The sequence below is a fragment of the Thunnus thynnus genome, chromosome 21 (genome assembly GCF_963924715.1).
Source record: "Thunnus thynnus chromosome 21, fThuThy2.1, whole genome shotgun sequence".
NCBI classification, from domain to species: Eukaryota; Metazoa; Chordata; class Actinopteri; order Scombriformes; family Scombridae; genus Thunnus; species Thunnus thynnus.
In genome coordinates, this window is record NC_089537.1 from 22,350,915 (window position 1) to 22,364,406 (window position 13,492).

General features: G+C 40.8%; 1 protein-coding gene across 3 annotated transcripts in view; it reads right to left on the reverse strand.

The window, feature by feature from the left end:
• Positions 1-12,514, reverse strand: part of znf438 (zinc finger protein 438) — a 52,407-nt gene extending 39,893 nt beyond the window's left edge. For 2 of the 3 annotated variants that reach the window (XM_067577770.1, XM_067577769.1), the window contains exon 1: positions 12,382-12,514. The gene's annotated coding sequence lies outside the window, so the exon portion shown is untranslated. The remainder of the gene's footprint in view (positions 1-12,381) is intronic. The other variant, XM_067577771.1, reaches the window with a different exon arrangement.
• Positions 12,515-13,492: the final 978 nt, after the last annotated feature.

The window sequence follows — 13,492 nt, forward strand, 5'->3', positions numbered from 1 at the left end:
TGGTAGATTAACAATTAAATAATCAAAAGTTGTTTGGATTAGTGTTATTAGTTTTTATTGGCACCAAACGACAAAAGTCATTTCTGTTGCTTCATCATTTATGCACAAATCTGCCACGTAGGCTATGTGGACATATTGGTGTGCATAACATTGCCAATGCACTAAACCAAATTTGATTATGCAGGTACATGTTTTGCTACTGGTTTAGTGTTAATTATCAGGCCATGCAGCCTAACATAACTGCATTCTCCTTAAAGAGGAACTCCAAAGAGTTTACACATCAAAGTGTGTTTACAGGTCTTAGGGAATGCTACTACATATGTGTAAGAAGTTATCTGTTTTCAAGTTATAGTTATTCAGGCTGTCTGCCATTGGAACTAATGTGCTGTGGTACTGCACATAACTGTGGAACTGTGCATGAGAGACCTAGCATTGAGTGAAAGGTTCTGGCACAATTTCGGGGTAAAATAAAGGTCGTGATTGGTGAGGTCATAGTACCCATACCTGCCAAAGTGTTACTGAGCAAAATACGCGGTATCTGCTGCATCAAAATTGATGCAGCAGAACCAGAGATATGGATGTGGATTTTATTCCACACGTTTGTCTGCCTTGTCAAAACCACGTGCCTCCATAACCCACAATGCAACTCAACTGCAGAAAGTCAGAAATGTGGGTGTGTTATTCGAAACAGCTAACGAAGGCTAACGAAACCACGAGCCACTAGCCTCAAGCAGAGAAGTCTGGTAATGTCATTCCGTCCTAACTCCACACCCCAGATTTTCTCCATTTTCCAACTTATAGTCTTTAGCTCTAAACAATGCTTTATACTGAGGTGTAATAGTGACGTAGTACTTTATTAATCTAACAGCTAAGACAGTTGAAAGGACAGTTCACCCCAAAAACACATGGAATCTGCATTTCCTCTCACCAAAGTTCCAACATATCCATTCAGATTACTTTGATTTGACTTCCTGAGGTTTGAATATACCAGTTGTTGGTTAAAATAATATACAGACCAAGTTGTGAACAGATTCTTCGGTCTACATGGAGAACTGACAGCCCGGTGAACTTTGGTAAAATAGTTCTCAATACAAATTCACAACGAGGTCCGCGGTTTACCACAAACTGAATGTCACGCTGAGGTGACCGTGGGCTGATACATTAAAACCACGGCCAACTAAACCGTTGGCAAATAGGACGGCACTTTGGGTAAGAGGAGGAATATGATTCTATTGTGTTCTGCTTGTGAGAACAGCTGTCATGACACTGTGCTATACAGCGACCTGGACCTATGACAGAGTGTGACCTCCTGACCTCTGACTCCCACACTGCTGGTGTGTGTGAACGCTGAAGTTGTATGGCTGTCAGGACTAAGATTACATCCACACTAATAGGTTTTCATTTTAAAACAAAAACGAACACCATTTCAGGAATAATCTCCGTCCATACTAAGACGCCTGAAAATGCATATCACATGACCATTCACATACACTGGGTATCTGTGGACCGGTGTAAAAAAGGAAGCAGATTGTCTACTCTGCAGTCGGTTGCTTAGTTGCAGAAAATACTACGGAGGATTAACAGCAACGGTGAAAAGTAAGACCAGAGATTTAACTGCACAACAGCTGCTGGCATTGACGACAAGGTCAGCAACACCTGTAATTTGTTATCCATGTTGAATGAACCACTGGCAGTCAAGGCTGATGTTGTTTGTTTTCTTCCTGAAATGGGTCACGTGATGAATCACGGAAGGACACGTTGCGATTGATAAGACTCAATCAGGAAGTGAACATGGGTGTCTGCATCGTCGCTTTCAAAACTCTCCGTTTCCGCCCTTCAAGACTAAAATGCAAAGTTTTCAACCTAAAAACGGAGTCAGCAGCGTTTTCATAAGTCTCCACTTCAGGGGGTTGAAAACACCAGAGTAGTGAGGATGATAAGCATAAACATAGCAAAAGTTATGCATCTTAAAATGAAAATGTATTAATGTGGATGTAGCCTGAGTGTGGCCAGAGAGTGCTGGGGCTCCAAAATAAATGGACCCTCTATTTGTAATATTATTGCAGACAACTATAAGTCTCACTACACTTGCAATAACAGCCTTTGTGGCCTGATGATATCAAGAAAAAGAAAAAAAAAAAGGCCAAGACAGGAAATGTAGGCCTTATATTAGTAGACTCTCTCTTCTGGGCAATAAATGTCCTGTTTTACCCTTAAATAGCCTTACCCTTGTCCTAAATATCCCACATTTATTGTTCTTTCCAATAAAATAATCTAATCTAACATTAGCATGGCAAATGAGACTGTGCCCGGGCAGCGTTAGGGCCAAATGAAATGCCCACATCGAGACAGAAGTAAACAAGCAGTCAGCCCTGTTGTTTTGTCTGTGACAGCCCTGCAGGCCCTCTGGCTCAGGAGCAGTTTCTCCCTCTACAAACAGCTCTGTTCTGCAGCCCCAGATGTCTCATTACTGTAAAACAAGCAGAGGGATGAGCGACATACAAGCCACTGGCCCACAACGCTGCCTCCCTTTCAATTAGAAAGGATTAGCCTAGCCTGAGTGGGCCTTCCTGTGCTGCGATATGCTACCTTGCGTCGCACAGGACAGCCATATGTCAAACTTAAATAAATTACTGAGGAGCTGAAAAGAATGGTGATAGCACAAAGGGAGTTATGGCTCCGCTACAGTGCACAACGGGCTTAATAGCAGGAGGATGCTGTAGCCTCTATAAAACTTTATACCCTATGAAAGGGTATGGCAGAGACGCGGGTACACACCTTACCTCGGTGACTCTCGTAAATTAAACCTATAGGATCCCGCAGTTCTTCAGTAGATTTAGTAGCTTTACTCAGCGTGCATTAATCAAGTGATAAAGCCGAGCCAGTGAAATTTCTGCAGTGTCATGTTTTGGCTAAGCCGACTGGAAAGATCCCATCCTGTCCCATGACATGTAATGTAGAAAGGGAGACCAACCTTAACGGGATAGCAGGGCCCTCATACCGCTGCCTGCATCACTCACTTTTATGGGAATAGGGCGGCGTGGGGTTTAACAAGACGTTTTACTCATCAAGGGAACCGACATTACATAACCATAAAACGATGAGGACCACAAATCACCAGTCGACTTGTGACGCATGGAAGGGCTGGGCAGTGAGTATTTGTGGGTGGAAGGGTAAACACCAGAAACAAAACAAGGATTCTTACAGATTTCAAACATACTATGCTTGTCCTACAACCAGATGAAAGCAGCCTATATGCTTGGTTTTCCTCCAGCCCACTTTGAAATTGAAAATGCAGCTCCAAACCTACAACTAACCCAGCTGCCTGCCACTCACTCAATAATTTTTCCAGAGAGTCTGTGCCATAGCTGGAGCGACTCCACTGACCAGGGGCGTCTGTGGTTGAACTGCGCTAGTCAACAGGTCCGGAGAGGCAGGCAGCGAGCAGGCAGGCAGGCAGGCAGGCTCCACTACGCCTGACATGGAGCACCCTCGCGGGGGGAACGACTGAGTAATGGCAGGGTAACATGATCCAGGGTTGGGAGGGAGTCTGAGCAACCCTGACGCCTAAATCATAGCTGTGGGATGGAGAGAGGGAGACACACAAATGTGTTTGCAAGAAAGATACGCAGGGAGATGAGAGGCTGAGGAGACAGTGGGTGGGACAAGGAGAGATATGAGCAGCAGGGGGGGGGAGGGAGGAGGGGGGGGGGGTGAGATGGTATATTTGGGAAGCGGCCAAATGACAGGGGATGAAAGTGAACGCCTCTCTGCTGCCTTTCATGCACGTGCCGCACCCACCGCTAGGGTGGGAGGGACCCCAGAGGAATGACAAGGCGTGGGCTTGGGTTTCAAATTCACAAGCCTGTCTCAGACAGAATAAACATGCATAGACCCAAATGAGTTACATTTTCCCTGCTGTCTAGAGCTAATTAAGAAATTTAGACTGGTAGACATAAATAAATGTATCCTTCTCCATATAGGCCAAAACATTTAACCAGGAATTAACCTGCTCCATAGGCTAAAGCAGAATCACTTTACATCTACATTTTAATTGATTTTATTTCTTAAAGCCTACATATTGTTTTCATTCCACTTTTTGCTATGTTGGTTTCCAGGTTATGCCAAACCAAGGGGCGTTGTAAAAGTGAAATAAAAGTAAGACTATAAAGGACCAGTAAGTAAGTAAGTAAGTAAGCTCCAGGCCTAGTGTGTGTCAACAGATTTGAGCTATTTGACTGAAAATGTGTTTGTGAATATGTAACATTAACATGATAAGGACTTCCAGGTGGGTTCTGCTTTCCTGTCCTGTCCTGGTTAATCCAGCTTTGTTGAACTGTCAAGTTGACTGGAACTAATAAAAATCAAAAAGGAAAACTTCTTAGTATTTAATTTGAACTTATGTAAACTGTAATCTGACAGTTATTTCCACAGTTCATCATTTGGTCAAAAAATAGTTTAAAATGTTCTTCATCTTTGGCTTATTTTGTCAGAGCAACAGTGGAAAACTCAAAGAAATTCAGTCTCATTTAAGTCAAAAAGAAGCAGCAAATCTTCATGTTTGAGAAGCCAATTTTTCTTTTAAAAAAATGACTAACAGTGACTTTTAAGCAAATATTTACTGAAAAATTGGAACTGGAAAAATGTTTTTTCTGTGACTAGTCATATTATCTGTAGTGTGCATTACACATTGTTAACAATCCCTGTTAAAGAAAAACAGAGCTTTACAGAAATACCCTGCCCAAAAACAAAAATTCCAAATGCTTCGGAAAATACATTTAAAAAAAACAACCATATAAAAATAGAATATGATATAAACCCCGTGAACACAATAACACTAGTAGCTGGGTGGAGCCACTTATCCACTTTTTTCGAGACAACTTCCTTTTTTCAAAGCCTTCATTCACTGAGCACGAGTGGTCTTTTACAGGAAAACCTACACCACATCAGACGGCACACAATCAGATCCTTGAAACCACAACCTTATCTATTGCTGGCCACTGAGCAGCTCCCCTATAACGGTTGGGGGGTGGGGGTGGGGGGCTTTAGGGTCTTGCTCAAGGGCACCTGAGCGAGAATAATGAGCCCTGCGGTCCAGGGATAAAAATAAATATAAAAAAAGCAAAGCCAGCGTTTACAGAACTCCATTTCAGGAACTGTCTGACTTGACTTCATTAAAAAGAGATGTATGATGTTTCATAAATGCATCGTTACGGTAAGCGCTATGACAGATGTAAACACCACCAGCCAGTTACGGTGACCATACAGGGTCGACGCAGCAGTCTACTCTCATCAAACCTCTTATGATGTTACCGCACGACGACAAATTTTTTTACCATCCACGTGGTGAAGAAAATGGTTTGCTAGGAGTGGAACGTAGCCAGGACCTATGCTAATGCTCAAAGGAGCAGCCTAATATAATAATATGCCTTAACTCCCTGCAGCCTACAAATCCTGTAAAAGTCAGTCATTAGGCTTCAGATGTAATTTTCATCAACCCGTTCTTGGAAACAAGAGTCTAGCAAGACCAACAATTTAGTGGAGAAATTAATGTTCACCAGACTATTACTGAACCACATCCTCCCTTTTCCATCCACAATATGGTCTCCATTCATTATTCAGACTGGAGATGCACTTTCCTTGTTCTTCAACTCTCCACTCGTGACGTCTTTGGGCAGCACTTAACGGATAGGACGCTGTTTATAATTCAGGTAAAAGAAGAACAAAAAAAAAAAAAAAAAAAAAAACTTTTAATCAATTAGGCTAAACAGGCTGATGGACTTTCTAATTTTCTACCAGAACGTCATGTTTTCTTCCAAAACTTGCATAAGAGGATTTGGTCTCTGAATGCATCCCTGAATTATCCTGAGTATTAATGTTTTTAGAGGAGAGCTGCATTTTAATTCAGCTTTGTAGTGCTCATATTGCACCCATTATGTAGAGAGGCCATAATTGAAAAAGTAGGCCGAGCCTTAAAGCTAAAATTTCAGCAGCTCCAGTGTCCGACCTGCAGGGTGCTTCATGCAGAAATAACTGGCTGTATTATCATACACAACAACATTTTTCAACACTCGCAGTGTTTTTGTTATTATCTTCTATTTAGACTGTTAATTCAAAGCCTGGCAATGAGTGGCGCCTGAGTAGAAAAACCTCTTGGGTGTGTGTGTGTGTGTGCGTGCGTGTGTGCGCGTGCTCGTTATGGTAACATGATCTTGGTTATGATTGAGCGGAAATGTTAGACAAGCATCTAAGTTTCCTCTGCCTGCCTCTACCCTCCTCATCTAGCCACATGTGAAACCACACTGGAACTGCTCGCCGGCCAAAGTAAACGCTCCGCTCGATCGCATGGCATGTGTTTACACTAGATGCCAGGTTTACATGCCAACCCCTTACTCCTGCTCTGGTGATAAATGATATCGCTCGGTGTAATTTTTCTTTCATAATCATTGTATGCGACGGACCTTAAAAAGCGCGAGACATTTCCCACGGTGAGTGGGGAGATAAAAGGAGGCCGTGTTAGTCGTGGGGAGGGAGGACCTCACGTCTACTGACTCATCTGCAGTTGAGGGCAAGAGCTGCTCTGAGTCTGCAGAAACACTTAACAAAATGTGTAGGCTAACCAATTTTCCAAGTGAGCAACAAGCTGGTCTGAGGTGAACAATAAAGCAAAACCCCAATGTTATTTACCAGAGCGAGTGCAGCCAGAATCAAAAAGGAAGCTGATTCATGAGTATGATCAACTTTTAGAGCTGGCTTGTCAAATGCTCTAAATTAACTGTGCAGTCTGTTCACGCTACTCTGCTTTACCTGAAATGACCTGCACTATGGGCTGTATCACCCACCCCCACTACTGAGCACTGAGGTCTCACAAGGCAAACAGAAAGCAGCCACTTAAGACAGAGTGGTCTGTTTCATAAAGTTGAGTGCATTAAAGGGGCGTTTCACCCTAAAAGAAAAACATATCTTGCCTCTTACTTCTAGTTTTATCTAACCATGCTGATATTTTTGGTTGGTTATGTAAACTAGGTGCCTTCTTGAAGACAACTCTGCCTTTGTTACAAACATTCATGTTGTATTTCTTCTGTTATGATTGTATTGTGTCTATTTTATTTGAACTCCACACGACAGTCGAGTCAAAAAAAATCTGAACCTAAGAGAGAGATTATTATTTATTTTGCCTAAAAGTAGTCAACTTTAAACCTGCTATTTGAGACGTATCCGTTTTAAAGGATCGGAAACAGCAAAAAAAAAAAAAAAAAAACACACAACGGCGATCAGAATCCGACCCTTTCTTGACTGTACTCTGCTGCGGTTTGTCCACCTCAGCATAAGCGAGTGGAAATTAGATTGTGTGAATGTCAAATATAATTTGGGCGCACATAGAGGCGAGTGACTCTTAGTTCAGACACTGAGGTTGGAAAAAAAGCAGTGTAGAAAACATTCAGCTAGCAGCTTCTCATTTTAGCTGGCACCGACCTCTCAGCTGTTGCTAATTCATGTTAATTCTGGGAGTGAACTGATGACGGGCCAGAATTAAAATTGCTTGTTGTCTGGGCTCGTCAAAAGACACTTTGTGAGGGGAGAACCTCCACTCTGCTACACTGCTGTGCTAACATGAGAGGTTTTCTTTAGTTCCAACAACTACAACAGAGTGATACATCTTCTTTCTAGAGGATTGTAACCCTGTCGCTTTCCTGGGTCGCATTCTCCCAACTGAACTTTCATTCGTCTAGAGATGAACTGATTGAACATTTGATGGTTTCAGCTTCTTAAATAAGAGAATCTGCTGCTTGTCATTGGAGTAAATTGAATATCTTTGGGATTTAGACCATTTGTTGGAGGAAACAAGACATTTGATTACATCGCCTAGGAAACAGTGAGGGGTGTTTTTCGGTTTTCACAGCCAATTAAACAAGAAAATGTTATGTCGCTTAATATTTTTGAACCAGGATCTTCAGTATTTGGATCAAGTAGGTCATAAAAAAATGTGTCAGATTAAGTAGTCTACAGCTGTTATGTGTCAGATACATATTTATGCAACTTTCCATACGCGCCAGTTGCCGACCAAACGGCCAACTACACGTTTAAGTCCAACCGGCTACTTTATTAGATTATTTTATGATTCGAATAAAATAGTTTTGATTAATAAGTAGCGATTCGCTACGCATGAACATTTACGACCACTAGTCTCCGCTTCAAAACAATGTGAGCATGATGATAGAGAAATATCTGTCTGTATCAGTCCTCACATGCTCTATATGAACGTGTGTGTGGGCTCTCTCAGCTGAGAGGTCGTGTCCTGCCGAGTAGAGATCGGAGAGTCGTCTCCAGTGTTTGACAAATATTAGCTAAATAATTGCTGACTAAATAGATTAAGAAGTGCATTGATTGCACAGACGGGGGACATCCTCATTAGATGGGCTGCTTCTGAAAAACAGCAGAAAACAGCTGTGGCAGCAACTTGATGATTGTGCAGTAACTATTAAAAAAAAGTCCACTGAAAGCACTGCAACATAGTTGTTTATGGGCTTAATGAATGAACTAATTAATTATCTTTATTTACATTGTGCTTTTTACAGCAGAGCCATCTCTAAGACACAATGCAAACACACTAACACAGGCAATATTGTCAAAGTAAATGTGCCTCAGCCTCATACTGTAATTTGACAGTTTAAAATGTCTTAACCACTTTTGTATTTTTTGCCATTGACCAATCATGCAAAATAATGTCAGATGCCCCAAATCATTTAAAAATAAAATATGATGTAACAGAACTTCCTGCAGTAATATATATGATCAAGTATTTATGGTTTACATTGTTATCCTGTCATTGATACCTGCTTACTGCCCATAGGTGTGGAGTATATCAATAGAGAAGCAAAGGGAGAGGGACGATGTCACCTAAAAAGGAAGCTAGAAAACTCATTAAAAATGCAGTAATTATGATCAGTGTATATGATGGAATAGTGGCATTAAAATGTGCCAGAGCCCATTAAATTTGGGATTTTACGGCCCAAATTTTTCTACGACTACTTTTTTCCCCACTGGCTTGTGGAAAGCCCTGCAAAACATTTAAGTAAATTTAAATATCAACTCTGACTCGTTATCGGCAGACACCCAATGTTGAAGGACACGGGAGCGGGACTGAAAACGCTTGATTGGGACATTCCTATCTGAAACCAGCTCATAAAATACCCATCATCTGTAAATTTTTTTAACAGTAGCTGCTAAAACCCCCAATTTAGTAAAAAAAAAAAATTACAGAGAACATGACCTTAGTGACCTACAGTCCTGGACTGAACATTGTGTCAGGAAAGAGATATTGCTGCTGAATTTTTTTAGCATGTCATTTTTCAATGCTGAGTGCCACAAACTAAGTTCTATTCACCTTTCTTTTATTGGAGTGAAGGACTGAAATCTCAATGCCACATATCTTTACACCAGAGAAAGTAAATCCTGATGAAGTGACCCTGGAACTTCTTGGAGGAGTGTACTTGATGTTTTTTGTGAGAGACCTGAAATCAAACTGAAGAGAGGGGCGCTGGTAGAAACCTTCATGACAGCAGTAAATGTGATAATCAGTACAGAGTGGGTGTCGGCTGTGTCGTCTGCTAGAAGTTTACCAAATGTTGAAAAGCGTTTGCTGATTTGTGTGGCGTGACTTGCTTTTCATCATCAGCACAAAATTTTGGTGAGACGGTACTTTTTCTACAAAAAATGAAAAAATAAAAAATCTCTCTGCGGGTCCTAATAATGTTGACTTCACATGACTCAACATCCCAGACATTAGTTTGACTAATCTGTGATCTGACACCGACAGAGTTTCAACATCCATGTGGAAAAGCTGAAAATCAGATTGACATCAGACCCCACTGACAAGATTCAGCAGATTAACAGGGGATAAATATCGGGTGAAGTGGAGGAGAAAGGCTCTCCTCCATAAGAAACTCTATCATAGCTGCTCTTGAGCAAGGCACTGAAGCCTCTATTACTCAGAGAAAACAGAAAATCTGTTTGCACTGGGTACCTCCCAGGTCTGAATGAGTGTTAACTGTAAAAGTAAAGCTGCTGCTGAAAAGAAAATACTGCTTTCAGTCAACTTTCCCTGCGTAAAAACCTGACACATGTGGGGTTTGCTGACCTTTACAGCATCTTTTATGTGACAAAAAAACTGGGCTGCTGGCGATAGTGAAAATAATAAATTGTTGTATCTGGAAAGGAAAACCAAGAACACTCTCTGGAACATGTACCACAGTGAGAGCTATTTCCAGTTTCAATGGGATGGCTCTGAGCTGAGGGGAATTTTTCGCCTTCGCTCTCTCCAGAATCCTTCTTCACTTCACCACGGCTGATCACATCCCTCATTTTTAACATCTTAGAGGTGCTTCATCTAAATCTTCTCTGCAATCTTTGGTGAAACACCTCGGGGCCCGTGACCATTTTCTTCCATGACGCCCAGTAACACTAGTCATGAGACCTGTCAACTGAGACTGGATCAGTGCCACTAATTCTAAAAGCCATATGAAGAGTTTTTCTATGGTAAAATAAACCTGAAAAAAACGCACCAACGACTTGGTGCTTTTTCCCCAATCAACCACTCTAGAGTTGTTCATGATGAGCGACACAGTCAATGAGCCATGAGCCTTAATATTCCATCATAAAGATATACTGGAATGCACTGATCTCACCTCTTTCTCCCGATACTGTTTCTAAAACTTAAACTCGATCCGACACTGATCTGATACCAGTGTTTTCCTTTAAATGCAGAATCCATATATTTCACTAGGCAGACACCATGTAATCATTTCTGTCATTTTTAAAGCTTGTAAAACTGCACGGTTACAATTTTGTGACTCAGAAACAGCACAGTGAGTCATTGTATAACAAGCAAAGAAGTGATAACATGTTTACAGCTGCAATGATTAGTTGATTTATCCATTACTTGCCAACTGTTAAATGACTCGCCAACTATTTCCATAATTGTTTTGAGTCACTTAAAGAAAAGAGAAAAGTCCGAATTATCTGATTGCGGTTTCTCAAATGTGAATATTTTCTGGTTTCTTTAGTCTTATGACAGTAAACTGAGTATATTTGGGTTGTTATGGACATTTGAGGACGTCCCCTTGTGCTTTGGGAACAGTGATCGACATTTTTCACCATTTTCTAAAAATTTTATGCCCCAAACAACGAATCAATTAATTGAGAAAATAATCAACGGATTGATCATTAATTAAAACGATCGTTAGTTGAAGCCCTAGACGTGTCATGGTGCTAATGAGTCAATTTAGTAGCGTCTGTGCTCCATCAGATTGGAGCGTTACTAATGATACAGTTTTCTGTAATTTTGTCAAAAGGATAAAAGATAAGCACTTGGATGTCATACAGTGAATAAGATGAAATCTGTATTTGATTTCCAAGAGGCACAGAGGATACCACGCGGAGCACACGTGTGATGAGGACATTAGTGAGGGTCAATATGGATAAAAACTTCTGTTGCAATAAATGTAATGTAATATTACACCATGATGTAGTGAAATTTCAATTAAGAAACCACATATGGAAAACTAATGAGATGGGAAAGACAGTTTTTTGGCCAATCCAATGAATTAAATACTTGGAAGATTAAAGTACTTCATCATATCAATGCAAACAATCCTGTAAATGCAAAGACTTACTGGACTCCAACATTCACATTTCTGCTCTAAGCGCAACAGGTGTTTCTGTATCTGCATCTAACTAACTAAATAAAGAGCTTCTATTAATAGCTTCTATTAACAGAACACACGCAAATTAAGACAAGCGAATTAGGAGGAAATGCTCAACACAACAAGATGCCTTTTAAAAACAACAGAAAACCAATTCCCTCCTCTGGGGTCCAAACAACATACTCTTGCACAGGTGCACAGCTGACATTCAGGGCACGAGTTGAGGACAGAAGTGAGGATGTTCCCTGTGCAGTCAGTCAGTTCTCTGTGTGCGTGTGTGTGTGCACATTTCAGGTGGAGTTTGTGTTTGTGCACGCAGCTTACTGCGGGGGAATCCTAGCATGATGACGTATTTCAGCTCTGCACAGCTGCAGGGTTAGCCACAGGCCTGCGCTGCATTAGCCATACACACACTGTATGACATTTTGTTTACAAATATCAATCCGCTATTCGTTGCATGTGCACGTTCACGCAAAATCTTGACTTTGCGAAGACTGTTTTTTGACTTTGAAGCTGTTCTTCATACTGTAAATACAGACTAAAGGCACATATCCTTCCTGCTGCATGTAAAGGCTACCGTGATAACATTGCAAACGGGTACTGTTTGGCTTCGTTTTCTCCATCTAAAAGCGGCGGGCTCAGTGGAAATGTTGGATTAACTTTAAACATGTCTCACCTGGATCCCCAGTTATGTGGAGGGAGCGCCTTCACACTACAGACAGGCTCATTTTTCGTAAATATCTGGCAAAACCGTCGATCCTCATAACTGTTTCTCTCCAGCCATTTTAAGCCAAACCTTCAACTTGATCCGGTTGGGGGTGGCGAAAATTACCGATATATTTATAAATTGCTTCTCCCGGGGTATAAGGACATAAATAATTCTGAGAATTATATTTGAGTGGCTGTTTCGTTTTTTATTGAACAATGTGCGCTTCGACCGGTGAGAAAGCAGCATTCTGCAGTGGGATGTTCCCCACAACACCCCGTGGAGGCAGAAATGGTACGGCTCGTAAAATTGTGGGAGCTACTGTAAATACAGCCAATGAGCGGCTGTGTAGTAACCTGTAGCAGTACAACACTGTCACACTTTTATATCAGTCAAAGTAGAAATAGCGCGTTGTATAAATACTCTATTAAAATCAACAGTCCTGAATTCAAAATGTAACTTATATAAAAATATCAAAAGTAAAAAATAATCATTATGCAGACAGAATGGCAGGACAGAATGTTATTCTATAGCTATTATATTACTAGATAATTATTGGAAGCAGCTTTTTCCATGTTTTAGCTAGCCAAAGTGAGGCTAATTTTGAGTATTTTATATTTTTTTTGGGTATGTCAATTTAATATGTCACATTTGGGAGAGTACAAGTGTAAATAATAAAATGAATGATATCTATTTAGCTGCTGAGGTTTCAGGGTCCTGGTATTGTGCATGCAGGCTCACTGTCACACTGCATTAGCTTAGTGGTACACCATAATGTGTTTTTTTCAGGAATTTGCACCATAAAGTACAATATCGATAATAATACAGGATTTACATTATTATGCAATGATGTGGCGTGTCTTGTAGAGGCACCCTGTGTCAAAATCTTGTTTTAAGAGCTTTGGTATTTTAGTTTATACTGTTCTCACATATTGTATATTCTAAATAAGCATGTGTTTAATCAAATTACCATAAACTAATACACTTAGCAGCATAGGAGTATTGGTTGCACCGGACTTAGATGCATACTTCAGCGATTTTACACGAGGATCAGTTTTCTCATCATGGGGAGTCCTAATGT